The sequence below is a fragment of the Ricinus communis genome, chromosome 2 (assembly GCF_019578655.1).
Source record: "Ricinus communis isolate WT05 ecotype wild-type chromosome 2, ASM1957865v1, whole genome shotgun sequence".
Lineage (NCBI taxonomy): Eukaryota > Viridiplantae > Streptophyta > Magnoliopsida > Malpighiales > Euphorbiaceae > Ricinus > Ricinus communis.
The window spans coordinates 30,397,159-30,422,158 of record NC_063257.1 but is presented as its reverse complement, the minus strand read 5'-3'; the positions used below and the strand labels follow the sequence as shown (position 1 = coordinate 30,422,158).

Genomic DNA, 25,000 nt, shown 5'->3' with positions numbered 1-25,000 from the left:
TCAGGAGAAGGGGTGCCTCCTCACAAAGGGGGTTGCAGTGACCAGGCCCGGGCGACTGTTTACTAAAAACACAGGTCTCTGCAAAGTTGTAAGACCATGTATGGGGGCTGACACCTACCCAGTCTTGGGAAGGTCAAGGAAGTTGGTGACTGATGACAGGGGTGCCGGTGGCCAAGCCCGGTGAGCAGGCCGAATTATAACAGTCCTAAGGTAGCGAAATTCCTTGTCAAGTAAGTTCCGACGCGCATGAAAGGCGTAACGATCTGGGCACTATCTCGGAGAGAGGCTCGGTGAAATAGACATGTCTGTGAAGACGCGGACTACCTCCACTGGACAGAAAGACCCTATGAAGCTTCACTTCACGGGATTGGCTTTGGGCCTTTCCTGTGCGAGCTTAGGTGGAAGGCGAAGGCCCCGGGGGGTCCGAGCCATCACTGAGATACCACTCTGGAAGAGCTAGAATTCTAACCTTGTGTCAGGACCTACGGGCCAAGGGACAATCTCAGGTAGACAGTTTCTATGGGGCATAGGCCTCCCAAAAGGTAACGGAGGCGTGCAAAGGTTTCCTCGGGCTGGACGGAGATTGGCCCTCGAGTGCAAAGGCGGAAGGGAGCTTGACTGCAAGACCCACCCGTCGAGCAGGGATGAAAGTCGGCCTTAGTGATCCGACGGTGCCGAGTGGAAGGGCTGTTGCTTAACGGATAAAAGTTACTCTAGGGATAACAGGCTTATCTTCCCTAAAAGCTCACATCGACGGGAAGGTTTGGCACCTCGATATTTGCTCTTCGCCACCTGGGGCTGTAGTATGTTCCAAGGGTTAGGCTGTTCGCCCATTAAAGCTGATGCGTGGTGGGTTGAGCGTCGTGGGGCGATTCGGTCCATATCTGGTGTGGGCGTTAGAGCATTGAGAGGACCTTTCCCTAGTACGAGAGGACCGGGAAGGACGCACCTCTAGTGTACCAGTTATCGTGCCCATGGTAAACACTAGGTAGCCAAGTGCGAAGCAGATAATTGCTGAAAGCATCTAAGCCCACCCCAAGATGAGTGCTCTCCTATTCCGACTTCCCCAGAACCTTCGGTAGCATAGCCGAGATAGCGATGGGTTCTCTGCCCCTACAGGGGTGGAATGATAAAATTTTTGAGAATTCAAGAGAAGGTCACGGCGAGACGAGCCGTTTATCATTACGATAGGTGTCAAGTGGAAGTGCAGTGATGTATGCAGCTGAGGCATCCTAACAGACCGGTAGACTTGAACCTTGTTCCTATATGACCCGATCAATTTGATTAGGTACTCGCCATCTATTTTTATTGTTCAACTCTTTGACAACATGAAAAAACCAAAAGCTCTGCGCTCCCTCTCTATCGATCCAAGGGATGGAAGGGCGGAGGCCTTTGGTGTCCCCAGTCAAGGCGGGGCCTCACAATCACTAGCCAATATGCTTTTCTCTCATGTCTTTTTCGTTCATGGTTCGATATTTTGGTGTCCTAGGCGTAGAGGAACCACACCAATCCATCCCGAACTTGGTGGTTAAACTCTATTCGCGGTGAAGATCTGTAGGGGAGGTCCTGCGGAAAAATAGCTCAACGCCGGGGATGATAAAAAGCTTAACGCCCCTCATTCTTATTACTTTTCAATATGAAAAGAAAATGAAAAGGTCGTCTTATTCAAAACCCCAATTATGAAATCCCCTTTCTCCCACTTCACAACTCGGGCACTTAGTTCTTATAGAGAGAGGCGCTTTCGCATCTTCTTAACCCGAAATGGTGGGAGAGGAAAGGTTCCTTTTAGGGTACTCCCGGGAACAGATCCGATAGAGGCGGGGTGGGGCCTGTAGCTCAAAGGATTAGAGCACGTGGCTACGAACCACGGTGTCGGGGTTCGAATCCCTCCCTCGCCCTGGCCCGGCCAAAAGGGAAGGACCTTTCCTTCGGAGGTAGGAAAATCATGATCGGGATAGCGGACCCAAAGCTGTGGAACTTGGGTGTGGATCTCTTGTCGAAATAGAATGTCCTCACTTTTTCTTTTTTTTTTCTTTTTTATTTATCGTTAATGGTAGATTCTTTCCATATAGTATGCCCGGACCGAATCATTTTTTGTTTTACACCCCCTAACTCTTCCTCAACGAGGCTTGGGCAGAATAGTAGAGAAAGTACAAGTATTAGTAGCATAGCAAAAATGTGTTCTTTGTCATTAATATGTTTGCTCGTGGTAATTGTGGCCTCTCGGGAGAATCGATGACTGCATCTTTGATGCACTTGCTAGTACTAGTACGTACATCTGAAAATTCTTAATTGGCTAGTTGTAAATAGCCCCAGACTATGGAACAAAGGATTATACCGGACTTACCTATACCGAGGTATTGACGGTGATTCTCAAATATCGCAGAACAGAATGTGATATGATGAGATAGAATGCAATAGAAAGAAAGACACAGGGAACGGGTTACCACGGTCAAAGCAAACCCTTTCATTCCGACATTCCGAATTAAAGAATTTGGAATGAATCCAATCTCCCCAAGTAGGATTTGAACCTACGACCAGTCAGTTAATAGCCGACCGCTCTACCACTGAGCTACTAAGGAACAACGTGAGATTAGATCTCATAGAGTTCAATTCCCGTTCTCAACCCATAACCAATATAAGCTCGAAGTTTCCTTCGTAACTCCCGGAACTTCTTCGTAGTTTCTTCGTTCCATGCCTCATTTCATAGGGAACCTCAAAGTGGCTCTATTTCATTATATTCCATCCATATCCCCATTCTATTCATTTAATATCCCCTTTCCTTTGGTGTCATTGACATAAGAGATGTCGTTTCTAGTCTATCTCTTTCTATTTCTATATTCTATTTCTATATATATATGGAAAGTTTAAAAATCATCATATAATAATGCAGAAATTGCAATAGAAAAGAAAAAGGGAGGTTTGTGATGATTTTTAAATCTTTTATACTAGGTAATCTAGTATCCTTATGCATGAAGATAATCAATTTGGTCGTTGTGGTCGGACTCTATTATGGATTTCTGACCACATTCTCCATGGGGCCCTCTTATCTCTTCCTTCTCCGAGCTCGGGTTATAGAAGAAGGAGAAGAAGGCCCGAGAAGAAGGTATCGATAACAACAGGTTTTATTACGGAATGACTTATGATGTTCATATCGATCTATTATGCGCCTCTGCATCTAGCATTGGGTAGACCTCATACAATAAACGTCCTAGCTCTACCCTATCTTTTGTTTTATTTTTCCGAAACAATCACAAACACTTTTTGATTATGGAACTACTACCGAAATTCAATGCGTAATCTTAGCATTCAATTTGTATTCCTGAATAATCTCATTTTCAATTATTCAACCGTTTCATTTTACCAAGTTCAATGTTAGTCGGATTAGTCAACATTTATATGTTTGATGCAACAACAAGATGTTATTTGTAACAAGTAGTTTTGTTGGTTGGTTAATTGGTCACATTTTATTCATGAAATGGGTTGGATTGATATTAGTCTGGATACAACAAAATAATTCTATTAGATCTAATGTACTTTTCGATCTAATAAGTACCTTGTGTCGGGCCGAGAAATTCTATGGCTTGAATCTTTAGTATTCTCTTATTTATTACCTGCGTCTACTCTTTAGGCAGAATACCGTCACCCATTTTTACTAAGAAACTGAAAGAAACCTCAGAAACGGAAGAAAGGGAGGAAAGTAAGGAAGAAACAGATGTAGAAATAAAAACAACTTCTGAAACGAAGGGGACTAAACAGGGATCCATCGAAGAAGATCCCTCTTCTTCCATTTTTTCGGAAGAAAAGAAGGATCGGGACAAAATCGACAAAACGGAAGAGATCCAAGTGAATGGAAAGGAAAAAACAAAGGATGAATTTCATTTTCACTTTAACGAGACATGCTATAAAAATAGACCATTTTATGAAACTTTTTATCTGGATGGGAATCAAGAAAATTCGAAGTTAGAAATATTGATAGAAAAAAAAAAAAAAAAAAATCTTTTCTGGTTTGAAAAACCTATTGTAACTATTCTTTTTGACTCGAAACGTTAGAATCGTCCATTACGATATATAAAAAATAATTAGTTTGAGAATGCTGGAATGCTATATAAATGTTAAATGTAAATAATAAATTCAATTTATTTAAATAATATAAATAATAAATAAATTTAAATAATAAATATACATATAATAAATATATATCGTATAATAAATATACGTAAATAATAAATATTTTATTTATTTATTATTATTTATTAAATATTAATATTAAATTCAAAATTATATTAAATAATTAAAATTAGAATTATATTCTATATTAAATAATTGTAAAAAAATAATTATATAATTGAATATTTTATAATTATAATATATATATAATTATAATATAATTGAATATTTTTATTTATTTTTTATTTTATTTTAATATAATTCAATATTCTAAATTTAATATAATTCAATATTATAATTATAATATTCTATTCAATTAAATATTATAATAAAATTAAAATAAAAAAATTCAATATTAAAATTAATAAAATTTAAAATAAAGTCTTACAATTTGTAAATAAAATTAAATTTTTTTTTACAAATTGTAAAAAGATTAATGCATAAAATAAATATAATAAGAGATAAGAAGAGATGCGACCGCTTCCTACATATTTTATACCATCTCCTACAAAGAAACTGGTAACACCAACTCCATTGGTAATTCCATCAATTATTCGTTTATCAAAAAAATGAATTAATTCAGCTAATTTTCTTATACCTCCAATAAAAGATATTTCATAAAAAGCATCTATGTAACCTCGATTATAGGACCAGTTATATATGACGTTTATTATTTTGTCCCAAAGAATTCTCTTAGAACATTTTTTAGCGAGCGAATTAAAGAAATTCAAATTTTGTAACGATGAATAAACAGGCTTATAAAAAGAGGACGCTATAAATATTCCGAAAAAAGCTATACTGACTGAAAAAATTGCATTTGTTACAAATTCATACCAATCCACAGAATTCTTTGAATTTTGATGCAAAAGTTTTAAAGACGGAGTTAACAGTTTTGACAATATATCCACCTCCATTCCTTTTTGATTGAAACGAATTTGATTGAAAGGAATTCCTATGGCTCCAATAAACAAAGCAAATAGTACCAAGACAAGCATAGAAAATAACATAGTATTATCCGATTCATGAGGATAGGCAAAAATCCTTTTAGTGTTAAAATTTTTAATAGTAATAAAAGGCCACATCATCTTTCTTACATTACCATCAATTTGATATGTGTTCTTCCAAAAAAAAGAAGCCCTTTCGTTATTATTCGTTGTTAAGAAAGGTAATAAACCCAAACTTTCGTTAAGCATTTTTTATCCTTCTTTACCCCATAAAGATATTGAATAAAATGAACTATTTTTTTTACCACTGTAATTTTTTAAATGAACATTTAAATGTCCTTCAAAAGTAAGTAAATAAACACGAAACATATAAAATGCAGTTAATCCGGCCGTGAAACAAGCTATTATTGCGAAAATGAATACAACCAACTATCGTTAAGAATTTCATCTTTGGACCAAAAACAGTGAAGGGTGGAATACCACAAAGAGAAAGTGTTCCTAAAAAAAAGCAGTTTTGTAATTGGAATATGTTTTGTTAAACCACCCATAAGAATCATATTTTGACTCTTATCTGGAGAATAACCAACAATAGCTTCCATTGAATGAATAATGGATCCATATCCTAAAAACAATAATGCTTTCGAATAGGCATGAGTAATCAAATGAAATAAAGCGACTCGATAAGACCCCATACCTAGAGCTAACATCATATAACCTAATTGAGACATTGTAGAATAGGCTAAACTTCTCTTAATATCTTTTTGAGGAAGAGCTAAAGTAGCTCCTAAAAATATTGTTATTATACCTATCAAAGCTATTAGATTCATTATGTAAGGTATGACTACAAAAAGAGGAAAAAGTCAAGCTACAAGAAAAATTCTTGCCACTACCATAGTAGCAGCATGTATTAGAGCCGAAATAGGAGTAGGCCCTTCCATGGCATCCAGTAACCATACATGGAGAGGAAATTGTGCCGATTTAGCAATTGCGCCAGAAAATACTAGAAAGGCACACAAAGTAACAAATAAAAAATGAACCTGATTATTATAAACCAAGTTATTCAATATTTTGAACAAATCCCGAAATTTGAAACTGCCCGTTATCCAATAAATGCCCAAAATTCCCAATAATAAACCAAAATCCCCTACACGATTAGTTACAAAGGCTTTTTTACAAGCATTCGATGCAATAGGTCGTGTGAACCAAAACCCTATTAATAGATAAGAACACATTCCAACCAACTCCCAAAAAATATAAATTTGTATCAAATTAGAACTAGTAACTAATCCCAACATTGAAGTATTGAAAAAACTCATATAAGCAAAAAATCTCAAATAGCCTTGATCATGAGACATATAATTGTCACTATAAGAAAGAACCATAATTCCAACTGTAGTAATTAATACTGACAAAATAGAAGTAAGTGGGTCAATCAAGTGTCCGAATTCTAAAGAAAAATCATTATTGATAGTCCACGACCATATATATTGATAAATAAAACTGCTATTTATTTGGTGAATAGACAAGTCGATTGAAAAAATCATGACTATACTTAACAAGAAAAGGCTTGGAAAAGCCCACATACGACGAAGTTTTTTTGTTGCCGCCGGAAAAAGTAGGAGTCCCGCTCCTATTAACATAGGAGCTGGGAATGTAACAAAAGGTATGACCCATGAATATTGATATATATGTTCCATAAAAAAACTTTTTGAATTGATAATTAATTGTTTCTTGTTTCTGATTCATCGGCTCTTATATCTTTTTAAATAAGTCAGTCAATAAAAAAAAAATATGTAAAACTTCAATCGAATTTTATATTCTTAATTATTCTGAATTTTCCAAAATACTTCACATACAAAATACTTCACATATTTAAATCAAAAAGTTAAAATTGGTCAAATCAAATAAATAAAAATATTAGTGAAAAAAAATACTTATTCTAAATAAAAAAATAAATTATAATTTTATTATTAAAATTTTATTATTAATATTAATTACATTCCATAATTATTAAATATTAATTACATATACATAATTATTACATTAATTATTAATATTAATTTAATTACATAATTACAAGTTTTTATATACATAGAGAAAAGATAAAGAATTTTAACAATTATAAGAAAAGTAGTATTTTTTTTCTTGATAGAAATAAAAAAAGAAAGATGATTTTATCGGATCCTTACTGGATCAAAATAATTATTTTTTTGAGTTCTTTTATTTTTTTTTATTCAGAATTATTAACTAGTGGATTTTGGAACGGATTTATTGCCTTTCATTATGTTTGTAGAAAAGACTATCATATTTGAAACTTTTCCTTTACATAAGATAAAAAGCAAAGAATTACTAAATTTTTTTCCTTTTTTAACAAATTAATAGTCTCATTCAATTTGAAAATTTTAATTCAATTAGATATACTTTTTCTTCAAGTTTGACCAATTACTAGAAAAATGAAGTTAAAGTCTTTTTATTAGGATAAATAAAATTTAGAGTCTTAAACTTTATTGCTGTATTTTAATCCACGTATATATGGAATATAATGAAAAAGGCAGAAATAGAAAAAAAAATAAGCGGATAGGCTTCTTTTTTGACAAGAGTATAATTGAGAGACTAAATACATAAATATAGTAAAGAACAATTTTGTTTTGAACAATAAATGTCTTTCACATCCAACTATAACAATAAACAACTTCTTTATTATGGCAGTTCCAAAAAAGCGCACTTCTAGATCAAAAAAGCGTATTCGAAAAAATATTTGAAAAAAAAAGGATATTGGGCAGTATTAAAAGCTTTTTCATTAGCGAAATCTCTTTCTACAGGTAATTCAAAAAGTTTTTTTGTGCAACAAATAAAAAATAAAAGGTTGGAATAATGTGATTTGACTTGACACAAGAAAGGGTCTAATTTCGTTTATTGTTTATAATTTCTAACAATTTAGAATATAAATTTCTAATATAAAATAGAAATATATATAATATAGAATAGAAAATATATAAAATATATAGAAAATATATAAAAAGGATTTCCATATATCTTTTTCAACTTTAGAACATATATTAACTCATATATCTTTTTCAATCGTGTCACTTGTAATTACAATTCATTTGATAACTTTAGTAGTCGATGAATTTGTTGAACTATATGATTCGTCAGAAAAGGGCATGATAACCACTTTTTCCTGTATAACAGGATTATTAGTTACTCGTTGGATTTCTGGGGGACATTTACCATTAAGCGATTTATATGAATCATTAATCTTTCTTTCATGGGCTTTTTCCATTATTCATATGGTTCCGTATTTTAAAAATATAAAAATTATTTAAGCGCAATAACCGCCCCAAGTACTTTTCTTACCCAAGGGTTTGCTACTCAGGCCTTTTAACTAACACGCATCAATCCAAAATCTTAGTGCCTGCTCTCCAATCCCAGTGGTTAATGATGCACGTAAGTATGATGATATTGGGCTATGCAGCTCTTTTGTATGGATCATTATTATCAGTTGCATTTCTAGTAATCACATTTCGAAAAATCATAAGAATTATTGATGTTGATAAAAGCAATAATTTATTAAATGATTCATTTTCCTTTAGCTTTAGTGGGATACAATATATGATGGAAAGAAAGAATGTTTTAAAAAATATTTATTTTCTTTCTTCTAGGAATTATTACAGGTTTCAATTAATTCAACAATTAGATGACTGGGGTTATCGTATTATAAGTATAGGGTTTATCTTTTTAACCATAGGTATTCTTTCGGGAGCAGTATGGGCTAATGAAGCATGGGGATCATATTGGAATTGGGACTCCAAGGAAACTTGGGCATTTATTACGTGGACCATATTCGTAATTTATTTTCATACTCGAACAAATAAAAATTTTGAGGGTTTAAATTCCACAATTGTTGCTTCTATTGGTTTTCTTATAATTTGGATATGCTATTTTGGAGTTAATTTATTAGGAATAGACTACATAGTTATGGTTCATTTACATTAACAATTAACATCTAATTGAATTGAAGAAAGGAAAGGGTCTGACGGATGCAACTATATGGGGCAGCAAAGCATATATACAAAAAGCTTCGGGTAAACCGTTGAGAACCTTTTGAATCATTATATTACTTGATTCAAAAAGTTCTCACAAATGCCAAAATATTTAGTTACAATTCCGTTTTTTTTATTGAACTTAAATTTAAGAGACGAAAAAATAAGTTTTTTTCCTTGTATAACATAACGATTTTAAAAAATGAAAAATCATAGGATTTCTTTTTCATTTTGAGTTTTATTTAGAAAAACTATCTATAAAAATAATTAGATAGAAGAGCTTCGACCCTGCCAACTGATAATGAAAAAAGGAAATCTGGATAAATACCAATACCTATTACAGGCAAAAGGATAGAGATCGAAACAAATAACTCCCTCGGTCCAGAATCAAAAAAATAAGAGTTTGGAGCATTAAACAGCTTGTATTCATAAAACATCTGGCGTAACATAGATAATAAATAAATAGGAGTTAATATCATTCCAACTGCCATTCCAAAAGTAATTACTATTTTTGACATTAAAAGATATTTTTGGCCGGTAATTATTCCAAAAATACCGCCAATTCCGCGAAAAAATCGCTCATGCACCGGTAATGCAAGGGAAGCTAGTGATAAGATACTGAATGTCGTGAATATTTTTGGCATTAGTGTAGCCATTCCGCCCATTTCATCAAGATACACACGACGTATTCTATCATAACCCGTTCCTACTAAGAAAAAAAGTGCAATGCCAATAAACCCATGTTGAAGCTGCATAGATTATTTGCATGACGCCTACTATTATCAACCAGGGAGAAAAGATAGAATGAGCATGAGGTAATAATTCCATATTGATTCGAACCAACCCATACTCCCCATTTTTAATAAGATTCCGGCTAGAAGCATACAAGTATCTTTGTAATGTGCTTCCCATGGGTGTCCGGTAACCATATATGTAAGGGTATAATCGGTAATTTGACAGCAAAAGCAATAAGAAATCCAATATAAAAATATATTTCTAGCACCACAGGATATGATTGATTGGCTGATGTTTCAAAATTGAATCTTGGTTCATTGGAACCATATAAAGCGATACCCAAAGCTCCCATTAATAAAAAAACGGAACCCCCGGTAGTATACAAAATAAACTTTGTAGGCTGAATCTGACGTTTCTTCCCCCCCCCCCCCCACATGGATAGAAGTAGATAAATCAGAATTAATTCTAACTCCCACATGACAAAAAAAGCAAAAGATCTTGAGAAGAAAATAATCCTATTTGACCACTATACATTGCTAACATCGGAAAATTAAATAAGCGGGAATCACGAGTAATTGGCTAAGCCGCTAAAGTAGCTAAAGTGGTGATAAATCATGTCGGTAAAATAGGGCTTAAAGAAAATCCATCTATTCCTAATCTCCAAGTTAAAAATCAAAAATTGGATCCATTTATAATCTTCCTGTTGATTGGATTAATGGGTCGTCCAATTGGAAATAATAAGAGAATGCATAAGTCATTAAAAGGAGTTCTAAAATACATATAAACAAAGTATACCACCTAATTACCTTATTTCCTCTATGGGGGAAAAGAAAATTAAGGAACCCATGAGATATCGGTAAAACTACAAATATTGTTAACCAAGGAAAAGAATTCGTGGTAAAGGCAAGATACATTTGGACTAGAAAAACCCGTACTCGAAAACATAATATATATATATATTTTGTATTTTTGTTTTCGAGTACGGGTTTTGTCGGTAAACATAAAATCAAATGCATTCAAGTGGATTTTTCCGAAAGTATCAATAAGCTAGACCCATGCTTTGGGTTGTTTCATGCCATAAATAAACTCGAACACTCAAGAAATCATTGGACAGGGCGGATTCACATCTCTTACAACCAACACGGTCTTACATTCTTAGAAGAAGCGATTTGCTTAGATTTACACTCATCCCAAGGTATCATTTCTAATACATCCATGGGGCGGGCTCGGACACATTGAGTACACCCTATACATGTATCATAAATCTTTCTTGAATGCGACATTGGATTTCTAAATTTTTTAACGTCATAAAATTTCAATCTAGTAAATTTCTAAATGAATCGTCATATATTTAGACACCGGACGAATCAATGATTTATCGAATTTTTCTATTGAATTCTGGATTGACTCGTGAGATAGGGCCGGGATACTTTAATTTAAATACGTTTTCGCAAACATGATCGGATAAGTTACGTATCATACATGCCAACTTGAATTAATGAATATGAAAATTATATTCTATATGATTAATCCTACTTATTCAACAAATTCGATTGATTGATATGATTGATTTTCTATTATGATAAATTGACTGAAACAATACTGGTCCAATAGGCTGCAGTAATAGCTATAACAAAAATTGAAAAAATATTTCCCTTTAATTGGCGACTATTAATAAAATCAGAAAATGTTACGAAATTTATATTAACCATATTTCTACTCATGATCAATCCATAGATACCGATAAAAAATAAATAGGCACTCAAAGCGAGTACATGTTCGAGCATCATTGACCAACTCCTTATCAATTTCGATTTATTTCAATATGAACAACAATTCAACATCAATAGATTGGATTGACTAGAATAAGAATATCCAAAGTACAGAATAAAGAAATATATGGATAATAGATCAAATAAAAGAATTTATACATAAATAATCTTTAAATGGAATTGAAAAAAAAAATGTGATAACATAGAACAAATAGATTGGGGTTACTAATTCTAAAGATTTATTGCTGACGAGCCGCAGCAATCGCACCTATCAAAGCAACTAAAAGAATTATTGAAATGAATTCAAACGGAAGAAAAAAATCTGTTGATAAATGAATTCCAATTTGTTGACCATTACTTATTAAATCTTGTTCTATAATCTGATTTTATTTTTGTAGTCCAAATAATCCCGTACCATGATGTATCTGGAATAATAGTAATTAGTGAAACAAAAATACTTGTACAAATTAAGGAAGTAACTCCGTTTCCAACAGTCCAAAGATTAGAATCTTTGTAATATTCTGAACCATTCATGAATATCACGGCAAATATAATTAAAACGTTTATGGCTCCTACATAAATAAGGAGCTACGCAGCAGCTACAAAATGAGAGTTTGATAAAATATAGAATAAAGATATACAAACAAGAACCAACCCTAATGAAAAGGCAGAATAAATTGGGTTGGTAAGTAATACCACTCCTAGAACTCCTAATATAAGACCTAATCCCATAAAAAATAAAAGAAAATCATGTATTAGTCCAGGCAAATCCATTGCACGTAAAATAAGAGATAAAAAAATTGAATTGTTTTTTCATGACCTTATTGACCTGACCAGGAAAAATTTATTTATAATAGGTTCTAAACCATAAGGGGTGTAAATTACTATAGGTATAGCTATTGTATGAATCTCATTCTTTCTCGAAAAAGGCATTCTAAATTTAATTTTAGAAATAATTATGGCTAGAATTACGCATATATTAATAGATTTTCACAAAAAAATAAAGCCGCGATGCAATTCTGACCAATTAAATCAATAGCTGGAATTTGTAATTTTCGTATTTATTGACCAAGAAAAATTAAAAAAAACCTATTGCAGCCCTTTAGATCAAAACAGAATTTTAGTTTAATAATTGTACTTTTTAATCAATCAAAGCGTTTTATCCTTTTTGTTTCTAGTTGAATTCAAAATTGTTCGAATTGTATAATCGTCGACTACTGACATTGGTAAACGACCTAAAGCAATTTGATTATAATTCAATTCGTGATGATCATAAGTGGAAAGTTCATATTCTTCAGTCATTGATAAACAATTTGGTGGACAATACTCAACACAGTTGCCACAAAATATACAGATTCTGAAATCAATACTATAATTAAGCAACCGTTTCTTTCGAATGTCAGTTTCCAATTTCCAATCAACAATAGGTAGATCTATAGGACATACCCGAACACATACTTCACAAGCAATGCATTTATCAAATTCAAAATGGATTCGACCGCGGAAATGCTCTGATGTGATTAATTTTTCATAAGGATATTGAATAGTTACAGGTAAACGATTTGCATAGGATAAGATAATCATGAAACTTTGACCAATATATCGTGCAACTCATATGGTTTGTTGCCCATAATTCATGAACCCAGTTACCATGGGAAACATATCATGAATATTTATGAATGATTTTCTATTTTGTTTTTCTCTTATTTGAATTTGAAAACAAGCCATGAATATAGAAAAATATTCCTTTTTTATTCTTTTATAGCGAAAGGAGTTGGAAAGAGGTTGTTAATAAGAGATTGCCGAGAGAAATAGGTAAAAGAAATTTCCATCCAAGATTTAAAAGTTGGTCCATTCTTAGTCTAGGTAAAGTCCATCTTGTTGTGATAGGAATGAACAAGAACAAATAAGTTTTAACCAATGTAATATGATCTAGATTGTTATTCTAAAAACTCCACCTATTTTATTTGTTTCAAAAGGCTCAGGAACGAATATATATGGAATAGAGATATTCCAACCGCCCAAGTAAAGAACTATTACAAATAATGAAGAAACTAATAAGTTTACTTAGGAAGCAATATAAAATAAACCAAATTTGATACCTGAATATTCGGTTTGATAACTGCTACTAATTCTTCTTCCATACCGGTAAATCAAAAGGTAATCTCTCACATTCGCTAGAGAAGAAATAAAAAAAATGATAAATCCTATAGGTTGACGCGATAAATTCCACCCCAAAAAACCCGATTTTGATTGTGCCTCAACTATATCAATTGTACTTGAACTGTTAGATAATCATAGTCGGCGAGAACATCACTGTTCCCATCGCTATTACAGAACCGTACATGAGATTCTCACCTCATACAGCTCCTCGAAGGCCATAAATAAATTTAAGGAGATCGTATTATTTATTTTGCTATATTTGTAGGATATATAGGATCAAAATAAAATAATCTAATTGATAGAGGAAGCATCGTAAAGATCAATTAGCGAGATTTTTGGACGATACAGTAATAACCTGCTTACTTATGTCATAATATGAGATAAAAGTTAGGAATCAACTTCTGTAAAAGAGTAGATCCCCTAAAGTATTGAGCAGCGGTGTAGCATCAGATCCCAAAGATAGTAAGTCTTTCTTATGAGGGAAGGTCTTTTCCAAAGATTCTATATAAATTTCTATATAAAAAACCCGAGATAGTTAACTTTCAAAAAATTCTAACGATAGTAGAAGGTCTGCGCTTTATTCTTCTGAAGGTGGGAGAAAAGATAAAACTGATTTTTCATCCAAATTCTAGTTTGAATTTCATGTAATGTAATTAACCCCTTTTGGTTAACTCGAGAAAGAAAATGGGACACCAAAAGAATTGACTGCCGAGCTGTATGAGGTAGGAAACTCTCAAGTACGGTTCTAATGGAAGGAATTTGCTTGCCTATTCTGACCGAGGAGAACAGGCCATTCGGCAGGGAGATTTTGAAATTGCGGAGGCTTGGTTGGATCAAGCCGCAGAGTATTGGAAACAAGCTATAGCGCTTACTCCCATAAATTATATTGAAGCGCAGAATTGGTTGAAGTTCACAAGGCATTTTGAATAAGATAAGAGCATTCCCTTTATATTTTTGTATTTATTATTTAATTTAGTATTTTTTTAGTATTTGGTATATTTTTTTATTTCTTATAAAAAATTTGTTATAATTATTTGTTTGTTATCCCTATCGGTCAAATAAAATAAAAGGATGGTTTCTCCGGGAAGAACCAATCAAAAATTTCATGAATTTCATTATACCCCTTCTAAGATCGTCCCCTTTTATCCGGTATTTCATAGGAATAAACACTACACAGGATATAAATGATGAGAATATATATTTTCTATATTTTCTTTTCTGTTATTAAAATGAATAAAAGATAGCCTAATAGATCCTGGAATGTCTCTTACTAATGACTAATGGCCTCTCACCTGATTTGGAATAGAGTAATAGTAATATGTTCTATGTAAAAAAAAAACATAAGTAAAATATAAAGCAGTCTCGGCTAGAAACTTTTAATTAAGATAGGAATACACTAGGTTGCACAAAAAATTGTTTTTGCGTTAATTCAAAGCCCAGAAAGGTCCGTTGAGCGCCTTGTGGCTATGTCATAATAGATCCGAACACTTGCCTTGGATCGACTTCCAGATCATAATTACTCTAGTGAATAACTAAAAAAACTAGATAAGATAAATGGGAGATAGAAGAGAAAGAAACTAATTATAAGTATCTCTCATAGGTTCACTAATTGCTTGACTCGATTGTTGGCGGATCTCTTTATATGCGTTGTCCGGAAAGAGGAGGACTCAATGATTATTCATTCGCCGGAACCAGAAGTATAAATTTTGGTAGATAGGGATCCCGTCAAAACTTCTTTCGAGGAATGGGCTAGACCGGGTCATTTCTCAAGAACAATAGCTAAAGGACCAGATACTAATCTGGAACCTACATGCTGATGCTCACGATTTCGATAGCCATACCAGTGATTTGGAGGAGATTTCTCGAAAAGTATTTAGTGCTCATTTCGGCCAACTCTCAATCATCTTTCTTTGGCTGAGTGGCATGTATTTCCACGGTGCTCGTTTTTCCAATTATGAAGCATGGCTAAGTGATCCTACTCACATTGGACCTAGTGCCCAAGTGGTTTGGCCAATAGCCAAGAAATATTGAATGGTGATGTGGAGGGGGGGGGGTTCCGAGGAATACAAATACAGGATTTCCATCAATCGAATCACTTTTTTAAGAAATACGAGACATCTAAGTCATACAAGTAAAGAGATTCATTCATTGATAAGAAAAAGAAAAAACGTGAATGGTGATTGGATTGATGATAAAATAGAATCCTTGGTCGCGAACAGTGATTCGATTGATGATAAAGAAAGAGAATTCTTGGTTCAATTCTCCACCTTAACGACAGAAAAAAGGATTGATCAAATTCTATTGAGTCTGACTTGTAGTGATCATTTATCAAAGAATGACTCTGGTTATCAAGTGATTGAAGAGCCGGGAGCAATTTATTTATGATACTTAGTTGACATTCATAAAAAGTATCTAATGAATTATGAGTTCAATACACCCTGTTTAGCAGAAAGACGGATATTCCTTGCTTATTATCAGACAACCACTTATTCACAAACCTCGTGTGGGGTGAATAGTTTTCATTTCCCATCTCATGGAAAACCCTTTTCGCTCCGCTTAACTATGTTTATACTCAAGTAATCAAATATGTCATGGTTACAGGAGTCTATACATCGCATATAGGCTTTAACAGCATCGTGGCATAACCGTCGAGGTGAGTTCGGGACCTAAAAGATCGAATAGAAAGAGACATAGACAAATAAATCCCTTACGAATTCTAAGGTACTAGGATTTTATCATTCGAAGGGAAGTATACTACTCAAGAATTTCACATTTCATTTAGATCGTAATTGTGAAAATTGAATAAGTTGTGATAATTGAATAAAGAATTCAGAAATTCGAAAAAAAAAGGAAGAAGGAATTAATGAGAGCTTGCTTGGTGTTCATTATTCATTGGGAACTTGAGTAAGGAGTAGCTCTTTTTTTGGTTTTTACCGATTTTGAAATTTGAAAGCAGGAACCCTTTTCTTTCTATTTGGTATAACTACTTGAGCCGGATGAGAGGAAACTTTCACGTCCGATTTTGAAGGGGGGAGACCTATAGTATAGGAGTATAGGATCCTATCCCAATTTTTCTTTTGCTAGGCCCATAGCTAAAAAACCTACTTTTTTACGATTACGAGGTTCATTCGAATACGAAATTCAATCATGGAAATCTGATGATTCCACTTTTTTTCTTGCCCAAGGCTTGATACATTTCAAAATCGAGAAATTTCTATAGGAGGCTGGTGCTATCCAGAATAATTAGCCGATCTAGATTTGCGAATTATTATAGATTATTCATCGGTAGAATGGAAAGAATTAGGGGAAGAAGGGCCTACGGGGAATGAATGGGAAGATCGAAAAGTTGGAAGAAGAAAGGATTTTTTGGTTCGACGCGTGGAATTAGCTAAGCATTTTATTCGAACAAATATAGAACCGAATGGATGGTTTTATGTCTATTACCAGTTCATCCTCCGAGTTGAGACCGATCATTCGGATAGATGGGGGTAAACTAATGAGTTCGGATATTAGTGAACTCTATAGAAGAGTTATCTATCGGAACAATACTCTTATTGATCTATTAACAACAAGTAGATCTACGCCAGTAGAATTAGTAATGTGTTAGGAAAAATTAGTACAAGAAGTCGTGGATACACTTCTTGATAATGGAATCCGCGGACAACCAATGAGAGATGGTCATAATAAGGTTTACAAGTCATTTTCGGATGTAATTGAAGGCAAAGAAGGAAGATTTCGTGAGACTATGCTTGGAAAACGAGTTGATTATTCGGGGCGTTCTGTCATTATCGTAGGCCCCTCAATTTCATTACATCGATGTGGATTGCCTCGCGAAATAGCAATAGAACTTTTCCAGATATTTGTAATTTGTGGTCTAATTAGACAACATCTTGCTTCGAACATAGGAGTTGCTAAGAGTAAAATTCGAGAAAAAGAGCCAATTGTATGGGAAATACTTCAGGAAGTTATGCAGGGGCATCCTGTATTACTAAATAGAGCACTGACTTTGCATAGATTAGGCATACAGGCATTCCAACCCATTTTAGTGGAAGGCCGCGCTATTTGTTTACATCCATTAGTTTATAAGGGATTCAATGCAGACTTTGGTGGGGATCAAATGGTTGTTCATGTACCTTTATCATTGGAGGCTCAAGCGGAGGCTCGTTTACTTATGTTTTCTCATATGAATCTCTTATCTCCAGCTATTGGAGATCCCATTTCCATACCAACTTAATATATGCTTATTGGGCTCTATGTATTAACAAGCAGGAATCGCCGAGGTATTTGTGCAAATAGGTATAATCTATGTAAACACAGAAATTATCAAAATGAAAGAATTTACGATAATAACAATCAATATACGAAAGAATCCTTTTTTTCTAATTCCTATGATGCAATTGGTGCTTATCGGCAGAAAAGAATCAATTTAGATAGTCCTTTGTGGCTCCGGTGGCAACTAGATCAACGCGCTATTGCTTCAAGAGAAGCTCCCGTCGAAGTTCACTATGAATCTTTGGGTACCTATCATGAGATTTATGAACACTATCTAATAGTAAGAAATATAAAAAAAGAAATTCTTTGTATATACATTCGAACTACTGTTGGTCATATTTCTCTTTATCGAGAAATCGAAGAAGCTATACAAGGGTTTTGCCAAGCCGGCTCAGATGGTATCTAATCATAGGGATCTAAGCTAAGTAATTCTATGACACTGGCATGAATTCTGATCTCTTCGGTTCAGCTAGGACCCTAGTTCCTGAATTTCATTTCCATGCAAATCAAGATCGAGAAAAGGAAGTTTCCAATCATTGACTCAAATCCATTGTCGAACTCTACTCGGCGGAATATGGAGGTACTTATGGCCAAACGGGCCAATCTGGTCTTTCACAATAAAGTGATAGATGGAACTGCCATTAAACGACTTATTAGTAGATTAATAGATAATTTTGGAATGGCATATACATCACACATCCTGGATCAAGTAAAGACTTTGGGTTTCCAGCAAGCCACTGCTATATCCATTTCATTAGGAATTGATGATCTTTTAACAATACCTTCTAAGGGATGGCTAGTTCAAGATGCTGAACAACAAAGTTTGATTTTGGAAAAACACTATCATTATGGAAATGTACACGCGGTAGAAAAATTACGCCAATCTATTGAGATATGGTATGCTACAAGTGAATATTTGCGACAAGAAGTGAATCTTAATTTTAGGATGACAGAACCCTTTAATCCAGTCCATATAATGTCTTTTTCGGGAGCTAGGGGAAATGTATCTCAAGTACACCAATTAGTTGGTATGAGATGATTAATGTCGGATCCACAAGGACAATGATCGATTTACCTATTCAAAGCAATTTACGCGAAGGACTATCTTTAACAGAATATATCATTTCTTGCTACGGAGCCTGCAAAGGGGTTGTCGATACCGCTGTATGAACATCAGATGCTGGATATCTTACGCGTAGACTTATTGAAGTAGTTCAACACATTGTTGTACGTAGAACAGATTGTGGCACCACCCGAGGGATTTCTGTGAGTCCTCGAAATGGGATGATGTCAGAAAGAATTTTTATTCAAACATTAATTGGTCATGTATTAGCAGACAATATATATATAGGTCTATGATGCATTGCCATTCGAAATCAAGATATTGGGATTAGACTTGCCAATCGATTCATAACCTTTCAAACACAAACAATATCTATTCGAACTCCCTTTACTTGAAGGAGTACGTCTTAGATCTATCGATTATGTTATAGCCGGAGTCCTACTCATGGCGATCTAGTGGAATTGGGGGAAGCTATAGGTATTATTGCAGGTCAATCCATTGGAGAGCCGGGTACTTAACTAACGTTAAGAACATTTCATACTGGCGGAGTATTCACAGGGGGTAGTGCAGAACATGTATGAGCCCCTTCTAATGGAAAAATAAAATTTAACGAGGATTTGGTTCATCCCATACGTACACGTCATGGGCATCCTGCTTTTCTATATTATATAGACTTGTATGTAACTATTGAAAGTCACGATATTATACATAACGCTACTATTCCACCAAAGAGTTTCCTTTTAGTTCAAAACAATTAATATGTAGAATCGAACAAGTGATTTCCGAAATTGAAGGAACATACACTTTGAATTTTAAAGAGAAGGTTCGAAAACATATTTATTCCGATTCAGAAGGGGAAATGCACTGGAGTACTGATGTATACCATGCACCTGAATTTACATATAGTAATGTCCATCTCTTACCAAAAATAAGTCATTTATGGATATTATCAGGAAATTCGTGCAGATCTAGTATAGTTCCTTTTTCGCTCCATAAGGATCAAGATCAAATGAACGTTCATTCTCTTTCTATCAAAAGAAGATATATTTCTAGTCCTTCCGTAAATTCCGTAAATAATGATCAAGTTATATTTCTTTAGTTAAGATTTTTCGGGTAAAAAACCAAGTAGGGTTCTGAGGACTCAATCGTATGGATATGTAAAATACAGGATTTCCAATCCTAGCAGGAAAGGGAGGGAAACGAATACTCAATTTAAAGTGAGGAGGCACTAGTCACTGCGACCCCCTTTGTGAGGAGGCACCCCTTCTCCCGAAGTTACGGGGCTATTTTGCAGAGTTCCTTAGAGAGAGTTGTCTCGCGCCCCTAGGTATTCTCTACCTACCTACCTGTGTCAGTTTCGGGTATAGGTACCCTTTTGTTAAAGGTCGTTCGAGATTTCCTGGGAGTATGGCATGGGTTACTTCAGCGCCGTAGATGATCAATTGGATTATTTCTTTGTGAATTCCGATACGAAACTTTTGTAGATGTGTTTTCAGATATTTCTTTATCATTTCGTCCAAGCGAATGAGTTCCTCTAATTCTATGAACTTTTCTAGAATACTTTTTTCTTGAATATCATTTACAAAAGTTTCAGATTTACTAGTATTACACCAATTAATAACCCAAGATTCCAAACTTTTATTAAATAAAAAAGAGATCCACCAGGGCAAAAAAACTATAGCTGTAAGATATAGAAAGGGAATAAATGTTTTTTTTTCCATTTTTTCGTCTGTGAATTTTTAATGAACACACCTCCATATGATCTAATATTTTTATCAAGCATAAGTTCTATTATGAGGCTTTGAACTTATGAATCTATTCCCTATTTTTTATTTGTGAGTCAACGGTTAGTCCTTGAATTTTGAAAGAATACAAAAAAAAAGTTTTGTTTCTAAGTATCTTAATTACTTAAATTCGGATTTCTAGATGAAAGAATTCTGTTCTATCAACAAAACAAATATTTCAAAAAAAAAATGGCCAACTTACCCATATTCCACAGGAATAATTTAGAAAGATTTTTGAAGAATATTGTGATGTGATAATAAAAAATGAGTGGCAAAAGCAAAATAAGACAAAAAAAGTTATCATTCTAGGTGGTCCAGCCCTTTGTTCATTAGGGAGGACAAAAAGAAAGATAACAATAAACATCGAGAAAGGAAAGATAATTTACAAGATACGATCTATCCATATCTAATGTATCAATTTCAAATATTGAAAATTCAAAATTAAAAGAGAATTTCTTTATTCTATATTTTATTCCGAAATACTTTGTTTTGATTTATGAGATGGGTCTATTATTTCGATTTATTACTTGTTTTGTTACTAAATTTACTGAATATTGAAATTGAATTTAGATACACATAAAAAGGTTTGATTTTATTTTAGAATTGTTCAGTATATATCCGTATATATATATATATATATATATATATATATAATATGTCTTCTTTAGTTCATCAATATTGTATTGTGAAATTTCAGTTAAGTTATGCTATAACTATAAAAAAACGAAGACTCTTGGATTTTTTCATTCCTGTTAAGAAAATGTTCATTCTTCAGCTCATTTCAAAATACTTCAATTGGTACACGCAAAAATAGGCCAATTCCGCTACCTTTTGCTCAATCTCTCGTGGAGTCAAATTCTCATCAGTACGAGTCAAAGGAATGGACCCTCGGCCTTTGGTTTCCATATAAAGGACACGCCGAGCAAAAATACCCTCTTTCACTTCTATTCTAATAGACTGAATATCCTTCATAAGGAATCGGAGGAAGATGCGACGATTTTTCCAGGAATCCCCAAATGAAAAATACACACTATTCCTTCTTTTCTGTCGAATCGATCATAACCACTACCTACATTCCACAAAATTGTGTACCACAAATAAGAACTAATAAATAGACCGGCAATCCCATAGAAAGACATCACGATCCCTTGTGGAAAAAAAATTATTTGCTGAGACGGAAATAAAGATATCAAATTTCTGCCAAGATAACTCGAAATTCCAACCATTAAAATCCCAATGAACCTAAAAAAAGTATAAAGGCCCAGCAGAAATTACTTGTTTTGCGAGACCCCGCTATAAGTTCTATCCATATATGTTCTTATCGCCAACTCATACTAGATCCAATTATTTTTTATTTGAAGCGGGAGACTAGCCCAAATGAATTTGACTTTTTTTTTTTTTTTTCCGAAGTAACTTTCATCAACTCAGATTATTCTGGTGTGAATCTTTAGGAGGAATTCATCGAGTTCGTTAGATTAAAAAAAAGAGAGCTCAGCCCCCCTATAGGATCCCCTATCTGCACATATATAAAAATATCAGCTTTACTTTGCATTTCTTTCAAGCATCCGCCACAGTTTCGATTTATTTTCAAATAGTCCATTTACTTATATATCATATATCATATTTACATCTGCATAAGAACCCTTTCATTTTCATTTACGTTTGAAGGGAGCTGCTCGTATGTTATATCATATTATACTAAACTAAAGAGATATCCATATTATATCTGTATTATATTATAATCCAAGTCTAAGTCTTGAAAAAAAAAAAGAAATGAAATCTACCCCCGTTAGACCTAATTGGATCTAAAAAATCTTATTTTTTTGAACATGAAGAGATAAGGAAGCCATCGCAATTGCCGGCAATACTAAGCCTACTAAAGGCACAAAAATGGAGGGTAAGCTGTTGAGAATTGTCATAGAATAGGCACCTCGATTTAATATTTGTACCTGTTATTTAATTTTTTTATTATATATTATATTATTTTTATATTATATTATTTTGAATATTTTAATATATATTTAATATATTTATATATTTTCATTATTTTTTTATTATTATTTTTTATTATTATAATTATTTTTTATTAATTATTATTTTATTCTATTAATTTAATAATTTAAATTAATTATAATTATATTTATATTAATTATTCTATTATTAGTTATTTATTAGTTATTTAGTTATTAGAAAGATTTCTTATAATCATTAAAATTCATATATAATTATACTAAGTATATCTAAGTGAGTATATATAATATAATAAAGTGCAAAGAGCGTAGAACTAACTAAATGACTTATTCATATTTCTACATGAAATATGATAATCCATTTATTTGTTATTCTTCTTTTATTATCTTTTTTTTTCTTGTCTTATAACTTTCATTTTTCTTTTTTCTTTTTTTTTAACTTTACTTTAATAGAAAATATTTTATTATATTTCGTATAAAATAAAATAAAAAAGAGTTTTTCCGATTATAAATTTCCCCAAAATTCGTTATAATTTAGAATCCGTCGATTTTTTTTAGTAAAAAAAAAGGGATTCCCGGGAGATATATAATTATGCAAAACTCTATATTTTCTATGCATAGGTAAGAAAAGAACATGAAATTCGTTTTATTTATTATACCTTGTCCATTTTTTCACGAAAAAAGAAATTTACTCTTTTTCTTGTTGATCTTGTTGATAGAGGTTTCTTAATTAGTAATCAGAAATATCGGTAAAAAAAAATTATCTACATGATTCTTTCTACAATTTACTCTTATGTTATGTCACAAAAAAATCAAAAAATTGATTTTTCCTTTGATTCTGCTAAAAAAAATACCGCTGCTTGAAATAAAAATGAATTAACTAATTTAAATTTAATTAACTCATTTTTATTTTTACTTTTAATTAAGTAATTTAATTTAATATTTAATTAATTTAACTTTAGACTCTACTTGATTTATGATTCAAAGGAAAGAAATCGTGGAGCTGAAGTAACTCATTCAGAACGCCTTTTAACGGATTACGTGGTACGATTGAATCGAATAAGCCCTTATAGAATAAAAATTCTACCGATTGTGAACCTTCGTAATTGCCTTATTCAATGTTTGTTCAATTACTCTTTTACCTGCAAATGCAATATAGGCGTTAGGTTCAGCAATAATGATATCCCCCAACATACCAAAACTAGTCGTCACCTCGCCTGTTGTAGGAGATGTAAGGATTGATACATAAAATAACTTTTTATTCGATTGATAATCATATAAAGCAGAAGATATTTTAGCCATTTGCATCAAGCTCAAACTTCCTTCTTGCATGCGCACTCCTCCGGAAAGACACACTAAAATAAGAGGTAAAAATTTATTGGTAGCATACTCGATCAAATGAGTGATTTTCTCACCTACTACGGATCCCATACTACCCCCTATAAATTGAAAATCCATAATCCCAATTGCTACGAGAGTGCCGTTTAGTTGACCTGTGCCTGTTTCAATGGCCTCGGTTAATCCTGTCTTTCTTTGATAAGAATCAATACGATCTTTATAAGGTTCCTCTTCTGAATGAAATTCAATGGGATCCAGAGATACCATATCTTCATCCATAGGATCCCAAGTGCCTAGGTCAATCGAAAGTTCAATTCTATCTGAACTACTCATTTTCAAATGATATCCACATTGTTCACAAATATTCATTCTTGACTTAAAAAATTTCTTATAATTTAATCCATAACAATTTTCGCATTGAACCCACAAATGCTTGTATTTTTGAGTTATAGTTATATCGAGATCATTAGAACTTTCTCTTCTAGTTAAATCGCTACCATTCTGTGACATAGTTCTTAGACTGGAACTCTAGCTTTCATTACTATTTCCACTTTCACCACAAATGTAACTATAAATGGAACTTTCACTGTAATCGCCAGTTAAAATATAACTATCAATACAGACTTGAGAACGAAGATAACTGCCAATGCAACTATTGATGTAATTCTTCCAACTATATTTAGTATCATACATATAATGATCATAGTAGGAATCGCCACTCCTAGACCCATTATTCAGAGAACTAG

At 33.1% G+C, this 25,000-nt stretch overlaps 1 non-coding gene and 4 pseudogenes across 1 annotated transcript; 3 read left to right on the top strand and 2 right to left on the bottom strand.

Annotated features, from left to right (window-relative positions):
* Positions 1-2,510: 2,510 nt before the first annotated feature.
* On the bottom strand, positions 2,511-2,582 carry TRNAN-AUU. The gene has a single exon. It is a non-coding gene; the product is annotated as a tRNA-Asn (tRNA).
* A 335-nt stretch (positions 2,583-2,917) lies between these two features.
* On the top strand, positions 2,918-3,432 carry LOC125369322 (annotated as a pseudogene).
* Positions 3,433-17,248: 13,816 nt separating this feature from the next.
* On the top strand, positions 17,249-18,061 carry LOC125369321 (annotated as a pseudogene).
* Positions 18,062-18,120: 59 nt separating this feature from the next.
* LOC125369166 lies at positions 18,121-20,386 on the top strand (annotated as a pseudogene).
* Positions 20,387-23,859: 3,473 nt separating this feature from the next.
* LOC125369320 overlaps positions 23,860-25,000 on the bottom strand; it is a 1,349-nt pseudogene continuing 208 nt past the window's right edge.